Genomic DNA, 11,820 nt, shown 5'->3' with positions numbered 1-11,820 from the left:
CTCCCTCTCAAGACTGAAGAGCAGTCCAGATTCCCTGCCCTGCGAGATGTCTTGGGGTGAGGTGGCATGGGGCTAAGGGGAAATGGGGTGAGAAACGGAGGATGGGGGAGCTTGGGGGAATGGGATGTTTGGGATAAAGGAACCGTGGATACGGGAGCAGAGAAATATATATATATATCCTAATTAAGGGAGCCATCTTAGGGTTGGCAAAAGACTTTCTGTGAATTTCAATTGTCAATCTCAGCATTACCACCATTATCCAGTACATACAAGTTACCTTTTCTTTGTATAAAGTTATTTCAGAAGTCAAGGTTTCATAGTAGCCACAAATAGCTACTACCAATGTTATAGGAACATTTTATAGAAACCACATAGCTAATTAACAGGATGCTCATAAAACAGAAGAGTTCTAAAATATTGAAATAAAACACTGGCTGCCAAACTAAGAAACTTGGGGCAGTGGTAAGGACAAAAAAATATATATATTGTCCCTTCTCCTCTTACTACATTAGTTCATAGTTTATTAGTTCCATTTTGTTTTCGAAAAGTCTTTAAATTTTGTTCTAAAATTATTTTATCTTTTTTATAAGATGTAAATTTTATTTTCAGCAAGGGCATATAGTAACTAAAGTAAATATCTACAAACTCTAATATTTTAATGAAATTTGGCATGCTTTTGTAAGAGGAGTTTCAGATCTTCCTTTTCTTTGGTGCTCAGTCATACTACGCTAAGAGGGGCTGTGAAACAACATGAAAAAAATATTTGCTATGTGATATGTATGGTCAAGCTTAAGCTACCAATTAAAACTTGGTTTTCTATTAACATCATTACTATTGGATTTGCAAGAATGGAATTTCTGAGTTAAATCAAACACCAGAAGTGTATTAATTTTGTTACAATAGACTTTCACTTCTGGTATTTTAGTCATTGTTGCTAAGATTCAGAAACCCTACCAACAAATAATCAAAACTGTGTTTTAAATACCAGTGAGAAACGAGAGTGCTGGATAGAAAACTCAGTCCTCTAGCTCATTGTTCTTTCTGGGTAGAACTTTTTAATCCCTCTTTGTTTTCCACAAGGTTTTGAACTTTGCCCTCAAATTCACTGAAAAACAGTAGGATACAAAATGAACTTAAGATATTTGCAAAGGTTACAGAAGATGAGAATTTGTTTACAGGGCATTATGTGAACCACACTGTATATTCATGAAAGTGGGAAACAGTTGAATTAATCCTCACAAAGCAAATTAAAACAATATTATGCTAGGTCACGTTTGTGGATTATCAGATTTCTATCCATCAATCTTGAGCTATTACTCCACAAATACTCAAAACTTAATTTGATGCTCTACATAAAATTGAGACAAGGCTAACTTAATTCCCTCATTTGTTAGAATGTCATTCTTAACAAAAATAAAGAAACTGAAACATGCTTATAACTGTAAATCAATGTGTTACTACTTTTTAGATGCAATCTTTTCTGGTTCATTCATGTGTAAAGAAAAGCTGAGGGCAAAATACTATACCTTACTGGACTAGGGCAGGACTGCATTCAGTTTTCCTAGAACACAGCATGTTGTCATCAATTTTATCTCAGGAGAAGAGTACACCATCAGTTTACACATTGATTGCAGCCATTCTTCAAGAGGGAGGATCAAACCCATTGTAGCTGGTTTCCATAGAAGTTCCAAGTACAAAACTGTATTCTACTGAAATTGGTCAAGGAGTCAACAACCAGCCTTGAGCACCCACTGTGTGCAGAGAATTAGGCCAAAAGAATAATATAGATATTTTCACTTATAAGGGTATAGCTTTTGACACAAAGAGTCAATTCAGATTTCACCTGAGTGAAAGGAATTTACATGACTTAAGGCATGTCTTCATGGCATTGCTTCAGCTCAGCCCCTGCCCTGACTTTCCTTGGTGTGCATGTTTCATTGTCATTATATCCCCCATATTAGAAATGACAGCACACTAATAAGATGGAGGTGGTTCTCCCACCTGCAAGCAGACAAAGTGCCTGCAATCTCTGCTCTGAATGGAATGTGGCTTCAGAGACATAGAAAGGGACTAAAAAGGCAACACATCTGGCTGTGCAAGGTGTCATACTGAAGCTCATTGAGATTCGCCTGTCTTCTCATTTTTCTACCTCCTTCTCATGTAATCCCAATGTCCTGGCCATGCTGAATCCCCATCATTGGTGCTTCATTTGCACCTGGAGAGTCAGAATTTGTTGCACTCATGTCATGGGGTGATCTCCACCCCTTCCCCATTATCAGTAGCTTGGGCAGGGACAAGAAGAAGGGCAGTTATTTTTACCATCTGCTCTGTCCATTTCACCATTTTAGAAAATGCCCAGGAAACCAGGCAAGGTTTGCATAGATCTCAAGAGAATGCTGTTTTGTTTTTTTTTTTTTGTCGGCCCAGATGGAAGAAGAAAAAAGAATGGAGAGTTAAGTTTATCTAAATATATGCCATTAAATATACAATAATTTACATTTTTATATTCTACTACATATATAAGTATGATATGAATGAAGAATATTCTATGAATTATGATACATATTACCAAGAAACTGAGTTCAGATTGCCAATTGAACACATACCACAGTGATAGGAACCACCTTTAGAAGAAGGTTCTTTCTGTGTGGGTGTTATTCATATTCATTTCTATGTGTGTGGGCACACCTGTGCATGCATGCATGTATTATGGAGACCACGATTGGCAGCCATCATGTACTTCCCTGTATCTCTTACTTGATCCCTGAGCTCATGAATTTGCCTAGTCTAGCTAGTCAGCTTGCTTCACAGCTCCTCTGTATCTGCCTCCTGTGTGCTGATATTACAGACTAGGACTTAATGCCCACTTGGTTTTTGCATCAGTGATGGGATCTGAACACCACTCCTCCCCCTTGGGTGGCAAGTGTTTCACACTTTACAACATCTTTCCAGTCCACAGAACCAGATTCTTAAACACTGAGAATCTAGTAGGAATTGCTACAGTGTTGTAACTTTATGATTTCATTTCTCTCATACGTAAAACAGATGACCCTTTCCTATTCTCTCCTAAGAATGCTCTCATAAAAATAATATTACACATCTAATTTCACTGTGTACAACATTATTAGTACAAATTTTCAGGTCCAAAGGAATTTCTAATTGCCCAAACTGTGAATGGTAGTCTAAATATCTAAAAATGAGCTCAAAGTGGATATTTGTACTAATTTTTGTGTTTGGGAAAATTGGAGTTTCCTTTGGAACTGACATAAATATTGTACTTAAGAAAAGTAAGGGAAGGAAGAGGTGATGGTCCCCTATAAAAGTATCTGACATTCATTCATCAAACATTACCCAAATGCTTACTATTCACACAAGTTCACATATAAGTATAATACAAATTTCATAATGTTAAGGACCGAAAAAAACTTTTAGGAGATAATACATATAAAAATAACTTCAAAACATATAATATAAATCTCCTGAGAGTTATATGGAGAAGTTTAGAAGTTTCAATGGGAGCTATGATTTCTCTGTCTTGGGTAACAATAAGAAACCCACTATCTACTATTAAGTACTTAGTATATACCAGGTACATGTTAAGATTTTGTGCATCGTTCTTTATTTTCTTCTCATAGCACCTACTTTATGAGGCTGTCACCACTTATTAGACAAGGGAACTAAGTCTCTGAGAGGTTACATAGCGTGCTCAAGATAACAAAATGTGCAGGCTAACTCTTCCCAGTGTATTAGACCCATTACATGAACTGGTATATGGCTTTAAATAGTATTGTATGTAGATGTCACTTGAGACTAAGTTTAAAGCATAGTAAGGTAAGGGGAATATGAGAGATACTTCCAAAGGAAAGGGAAGACTTGAACAAAGTCACAGAGACCAGAAGGAGCAAGAGGTGTTCTAATATGTGTGATGAAAGGATTTTGTATTAAAGCCCCATATGGGATCAACATAACAAGAAAGCTTGGGACAAACTAAGTCTTGTCTGGAATATCAATACAGTCTATCAGTTTGAACCTGAGAGTCATGTAGGATTATAAATAGGGAAACAAAATTATCAAGAGCAATGATTTATGCAGATTCATCTGGCGAGTTGACAATGTCGATGTGAGATAGACTAGGGACAGGTAGATCAAGCCTAAAACATACAAAGAAAAAAATGTGAACGGAAAATGACTGATAAAAAAAAATGCATGTAGAAGACACGATCAAATAACACTCTATAAATGTGCTGAATAGGAAGACACATCAAAAGGCACGTGAAAACCTGCCCGTACAAGAAGAATGTGAACAGAGGAGCTGATTTGAGACCAAGATGATCCAGTTCTTTGCAGATGGGTTGTATCTGAGATTTCTGGCATAGCTAAGAAATTCAAAACAGTGAATGTATTTCTATTGCCCCACTATCACCTCTCAGACTTGACTGTTGCAGATTTTCACACATGTAAATTAGATGTCACAGCCCAGGCTTCCCCTGAGCTTTTGGAGCAAAGCATTTGTATTTTAAAAAGTGGTGTCTAAATGGGAAATGAAACAACTTTCCACAAAACTACATTCAATCAGTTCACTGTGTAGCCTTTTCAAACAATACCACTAATAGAGAATTAAAAATAGATACTTCAGCTTCACAGAAGCATTCTATTTTTTTCTTTTTGCAAACCTTGCAACAATGAGTTATTATTTCTAACTTTCTCTTTGTCAGGACACAGTGACAAAGTTGGATGATCACCTTTGAGGCAACATCTCTGATTAAAATGATATGGTTTCCATGACATGGTAGTTGTTACTGGATATTTTAAATCTTAATCAACCATCAAATAATTTTTTAAAAACTCCAAAATAACATGAGCACGGTACATGATAATTCAAAAAGAACATTCGCATATATATGATCACATTCATTTTTTTATAGAACTCCTACTGATGCAGATATTATTAGCCTCATTTTATCAGGACAGATACTGAGGCTCAGGAAGCTTTATGCATTTTCCCAGGTTTCCAATATCTAGAAAATGTCAGAGCTGGAATTTGAATCCAAGTCCTCCCATGTGCTATTCTTTTTGTGTCACAAATCATCATCCTTGCATAACTGAATGTAATTAATTCTTATCAAAGAATGACTTTTACCTATCCCCATGATCCCTGGAAGCAACTGCAAAAATCAATAGATAGAGCTCTGGTTTATCCACAATAAAGGGAACAACAGTGCTTCATTTGCATTATCCTTACTGCATCATTAAAATCAAGGATTGATTATGAGCAAAGGTTGGGAATTTTAATTACCAACAATTTATTATCAAGGTTTTCATACTTCAATGTTAATTTCAGTTACTATTTACTTACTCACCTAATGGACAAACACTGAGTGCACACCTTGTCCAAACACTGTGTTTAATGCATGAAATAAGATGATGCTGATGCTTTACTACAGAGAACATCAAATCAGAGTCAATAACAACTACTTCCAGTCTGCCTCAACCTCTAAGTACCTATGCTGTGTTGGACAAAATAGTATTTGTTCCCTGACTTTCATTTACTTACATGACGATTATATAGCTCAAATAAGAAATGGACATGAAAGAACCCTTAAAACTCCTATCTGGAAATACATGTGAGGCTCAAGAAGGAAATAGAGCACCATGAACTTGGTGACAACTCAAACAGTGATGGGGCAACAAACCTAATTAACGAGTGATTTAGGTAACAAAATGCTTTTAAGGAATGCAAATGCCATCTTTGTTGGACACACCAAGTAATGATAATAGCAACTGCCTATCCACCCAAACACTTGCTACATTCACACAAATAAACTACACACTTGCTAAATTTCACAAGAAAAGTACTATTTATTTTATGTATTTTCAAACCTGCCAAGCATCTGAATGGCTTTAGTTTTAGTTTTTATTTTTTTATAGCTAATTTTCTGTGCAGAAGTAGCCACTGGTAAGGATTCATAGCCTGGTCTTAGCAGATTTGCTTTAGTAAACTTCTAGATATTCGAAAGCAAAACATTAAATCTTCATCCTAAATAATCTTGAAAGAAACCACTTTTCTCCAGCCCCACTTATCATTTAATTCAAGCTTTGTCACCTTTGACCTGAACCATAAAATTACATGGGCTTTAGAGTTAGCCTGGCCTCTGTTTGAGCAGTGGCCCTTTCAATTACTTGCTGCTATATGGTTAGTGGAAAGCTAATGTAAACTCTGAGCTTTAGTTGCTTCCTATGTTAAATAGAAGACCCAGATAATCCTAACTCATAGAACTGTTCTATGAAAATGTTTGTAAAATATGAAATGATATAATACATAGCACATAGCCACATAAATTTTGGTAAGAAGATATATGGAGCTATAAACATAGAAACAGAAGTGACTTCCAAATTTGTTTGTGGGAGACAGGAATTTTTTCAAAGTTAACGATGTGGAAATGGGTTTTAAGCAGTTTCCACAGGCCTAATTATTGTATTGCTGAAATAGCCAGTAGGAGCTAAAAGAATAAAAGACTCGAGCAGCAATGAATGTGGCTGAAACCTGTATCTGTACAGTAGAATACTGAGTCTTTGGGGTACATGCTGAGGAATGGTATAGCTGGGTCAATGGCAGATTTATTTTTAGATTTTTGAGGATTTCCCATATTGGTTTCCAGAGTGGATGTGCCAGTTTTCAGTCCCACTAACAATGAACAAAGATCCCTTTTTCCACATATCCTCTCAAAAAATTGTTGTACATTGTTTTGATTAAGGTTTGTTCTCTCTCTCTCCCTCTCCCTCTCTCTCCTTCCCTTCCTTTCCCTCTTTCAGTGTTTCTATATGTGTTTTGTGTGTAATAGTGTAATATAATATTTCAGAACAGTATTCATTCATTCAGTTAATATACACAACACAACACAGTCACTATTTCCATACCTAGGGCTCCCAGATGACCTCAAAGTTTTAACGAACCTGTTTGCCTCATATTCCAGCTTGGAATGTCACTCTTTTTTCCACCATTGAAATTCTGTCCCAGCATTACATTATAGAGCTTCCCTAATGCCTGCCTCTGGGGATATGGATAATGTTATCATCTGACTCTTATCATAATTTCATTCGAACTCATATTGCTTTTACACTGTATTTCTTTTTGCCATTCTGATTCCTAACTGCAAGCAGAAGGCTCAAATTTTACCTAAATGGGAGCATTCTGACTTGAGGATAGAAGATTTCTCAGTGCCATTTGCTTAATAGTATATATTACTGCAAAGGGAGGGTTCTGACCCAAGGCCAAGTCCCTGACATCCAGGGCAGAAGAAGTTTCAAGGGCAGGACTGCAGTTCCTGCAGAGATTTGAAAACCCATGCTGGGCAGAAGAAGTGAGGGCAAAGGAGAGTTTCAATAGAACCTGTCACTCTAAGGCACAGCTGCTTCTGAAACACCTAGCTGCAATGAAGAAATAAGACAAAACAAAGTGTTTCCTTAGTTATCAAAGAAATTCATTCAATAAGTACATGTCCTCAAATACATAATGCTAAGTAAGTTCCAAGGGTAGAAATGGGATGAAATGCAGTTTTATTTATTTATTTATTTATTTATTTATTTATTTATTTATTTATTTATTTTTTGCTTTTTCGAGGCAGGGTTTCTCTGTGGTTTTGGAGCCTGTCCTGGAACTAGCTCTTGTAGACCAGGCTGGTCTCGAACTCACAGAGATTCGCCTGCCTCTGTCTCCGGAGTGCTGGGATTAAAGGCGTGCGCCACCACAGCCCAGCTTGAAATGCAGTTTTAAAGAAGCAGGTGAAACATGCAAGATGACCAAAGTGTAGGAACAAATAAACACTTTGAATTCACTAGAATCTATGTTCTAAATAGGGCCTGGAAATGAAGATGTCGCTATACTAAGATAGACAATAAGCCAATCCTAAGAGATTGAACTGAAGATTTAGAAGTACTAATGACACAGCCTGAGGTAAAGCTGGAAGGATGGTAAACTGAATTATCAGAAAACACTTAGGTTCCCTGCTACAATGTTAAGGATATTTTCAATTCTGAGGGAAATAGACAATAAATCAAGTCACATGGGCAAAAATGAATGTAAGTAATGGGGACAATGGGGTATGCAAGAAGTGAAGAGAGAACATAAAACAGAAGCTGCCTGGACACAGGACAAGTCTTGCCTAACCACATCGCGGCCTCCTGCTCCCTTTAGTGCCTGCTCATATTCTAGTCAATAGTCAATTCCTCTCATTTTTCACACAGAGAGCTCCCACCAATACCACCATTATTAGTTTTATCCTTTATGACCAAAGTTCCCAAACTTTCACTCTCCAGTACCAACACATTCCCTCTTAGTTTATTTTCTACTGCTATGGCGGATCATCATGATCAATAAGTCATAAAACAAGCTATGTGGGGCTTATAGTTATAAGAGATTAGTGTCTATGACCCTCTTGCCGTGGAACATGGCAGCAGGCAGGCAGGCGTGGTGCTAGAGCAGTAGCTGGGAACTTACGTGTTGATACATCAACCAGAGGCAGACAGATGCCGACATTTGGGAATGCTGTTGGCTTTTGAAGCCCACCCCAGTGACACACCTCCTTGAACAAGTCTATAGTTCCTATTCCTTCTCAAATCATTCCATCAACTGGGAGCAAGTGTTCAAATATATGACCCAGTGGAGTCGTTATCTTCCAAGTCACTGCACTTTCAGAGAGAAGTTTCTAGGTGTATAGAAGTAATGTTTTCTTATGGACTCAATAATCATAGTACTTCCTTAGACTAAGTAGGCTCAGAAATCTCCATTTTGTACACTTATGTATTAAGATACAGAGTAATTATTTTCAAAAAGGTGTCATTGCTAACAAAACTTGAAGGTTACTTTTCATAAACACAGAATGAATCACTCCTGGAAACAATCCTTTAGGTCAGTAGTTCTCAACCTTCCTAATGTTGCAACCTTTTAATACAGTTCCTCTTGTAGTGACCCCCAGCCACTGGAAGGAGTGGAGGAAAGGAAACTAGTCTTGAAGTGTTAGGCCTTTAAAAAGACATGTAGAGATTCCCTGGGAACCCATGGACCACTCCAGCCAGAGATGCAGCTCAGTTCTTTTCTCAGCCATCATCAGACAAGTTTCCTGCAGCACATCAGGACAAATACAGAGACCCACAGTTAGACATTGCACAGAGAGCGGGGGATCATAGAACTCTCAGCCCTAAATGGAATGTCTCTGTCAAAACCTTCCCCTTGGAGCTCAGGAAACTCTGCTGAAGAGGGGGAAGAAACAGTGTGAGAGCCAGGGATGAAGGACATCAAGCAGAAAAGGACCTTTAAATCAATGGGACTGACACACACATATGAGGTCTCAGACACTGAGGCTGCATGCACAGGGTCTGCACAGGTCCTTTGGGTATATATTATGGATTACACTTCAACGCTTTTATGGGATTCCCACGTGGGCAAACAAGTGGGTCTCTACATCCATATTGATTTTTTGTGCCTTTTCTTGGGCTCTTTCCCTTCAGTTTGTTGTTGTTGTTTTTTTCCTGTTCTGATGTGTTAGATTTTGTTTTTATTCTATTTTTATTTTATTATCTCTTAGAAGCCTAATTGCTTTCTAACGAGAGACACAAAGGGGGTAGATCCTGATAGGAGCAAAGATGGGGAGGAATTGAGGGAGATATAGAGAGAGTAAACCATAGCCTGGATATATTATGTGAGAAAAAAATTGTTTTCAATAAAAGTGAAAATGAAGTTGATGGAAAAGGTATGATTTTATATATATATATATACATATATATGATATGTTACATAATTTCCCCTATAAAACATTTTCCTCACACTTTTCATCATCCAGTGGTTTATAGTTTTGCTATAATTTTTATTTTATTTTATCAAGATTATCATTTGTTTTAATTAATATAAAATGTGTTCAATTTCATTATGGCCATTAGTACTTTTTGACAGCATTAAATGTTCCTTCTCATATATTGGATATATATGCACATGGACTTTCAACCTTAAGCCATGTAAATGAACTTGTTTCCCTGACCACCTTGAATGTTAGGTCTCAGCCTCTTACTATAAATTATCACTTGTTACAAGTGCTTAGATACCCCCAACAGCAATTGGGAGATTGAAATTTCTTTTTAATTGACTTTAACACTTTATTTTCTTACCACATTATCCCAAAATAATGACCTAGTGAAATACTAGGTTGAAATTATATTGATATACATATCCATATTTTTCAAGTGGCCATAAAATACTTATTTCTCAAGTGTATAATTTATTTTCAAAATCTAAGGTCATTATATTCACAATTATCCATGAGATTGACTGATCAAAATCTTCATCATTAATATCCTGTGGTTTTCAATCCTTAAATTTGCATACCTCCTTTTCTTTGTTAATAGAATTTCCTATGGTTAAAATGTTGTTCTCTGCATAATATGCTTACCAAAATGCTACTTTTGTTTTTCAAGACCCAAATGAAATGCTACCTTTTCATAAACTCTACTTCATCCTCTCAATGAAACTTCACATCTTACATTTTGGCACTATGACTCAATTTTGTTATTGTTGTTTTTATTTACAGACTGACTGAATCTGAATATATAGTTTGCCTTCTGGTCATGTCTTCTATGGCTCCTGTTCCCCAGAAAGTTTGTAAAGACCAGAAGGCAGAGCCTAGCCCTGATTCATTATAGTAAACTGACTGGAGCCACCAAAATACTGCTTTTCATTTGGGTCACTGTCAGTAACCATACTCAATTTAGCTTATGATTGAAGGTAGCCTCGAAATAGCATTTGCACAGTTGATTGTCTATTTTAAAAATCATTATTCTCACTTAAGCTTTAAGGATCCAATACTGTAAAAATTCTCCCATCATCTTAGGACTCGGTTTTAAAGAGCATACAAATGACAGGAGCATAAAAAAACATTTCTGTATGAAAGATTGGGGCAGGACTAGATCCAACACTGAACCTTTTTTGTTTGTTATGTTCGTTTTGTGAGGGGGAAATAGCCCAAAAATGGATAACATACAGGAAGAAGTTGCTTTTTCTTCAATCTCAGGGTCTTTAAAGACAGGATACTAGCTTTATAAATTTTATTTCAGCAGCTGATAAAATCGTACACAAAACTTCTCGTTTAAGAGAAGAAAAATCCCCATAGAAAAGGTCTATTTTGATGAAATTCACTTAAAATATATTTTCCCACTGCAATTTTTCTTGAGCTATGTGATTTATTTATGCATTTATTTATATCCTACCTCCTTGCCCCATAGTGCCAGTTGAGTAAAGACATATTCAATAAGCAAATACTAAATATAAATAGGAAATTGGGACCGGGACAAATACAAATTACACAGTTATTTATTTGTTTGCTCATGGATTTTGTTTTCAGTTTTCCACTAGACAATAGTCAACACAAATGCAAGTTTTATATCTTTTTCATTTACTATTATATCCATAGTACCTAGAATATACAGTATAATCAAGAAAATGTATTAAATGAAACACATTTGTGATGTATATCGATCACAAAACAAAATCAATTGGCTATAATTGATCCTCAAATATGAACATGAACATCCTGGCAGTCAAAGCAAAATGGAAAGTTGATATATTTATAAAGAAGTTGTGTGACCTATTCTAATGAAACAAACTTTACTCTAGAATTCATTTCTGTGTAAATTGCTCATGTCATAACTGACATGTGGAATGATATTCTTAACTCTACTCTAAAAAGAAGTCCAGCAATAGCTATATTTTTGGTGTTTCTTATCTCATATTTTGAAAAACAGCAGAAACCAGTGCATTAAAGCACATAATGA

The sequence above is a fragment of the Microtus ochrogaster genome, chromosome X (assembly GCF_000317375.1).
Source record: "Microtus ochrogaster isolate Prairie Vole_2 chromosome X, MicOch1.0, whole genome shotgun sequence".
NCBI classification, from domain to species: Eukaryota; Metazoa; Chordata; class Mammalia; order Rodentia; family Cricetidae; genus Microtus; species Microtus ochrogaster.
This window is presented reverse-complemented; position numbering follows the sequence as displayed.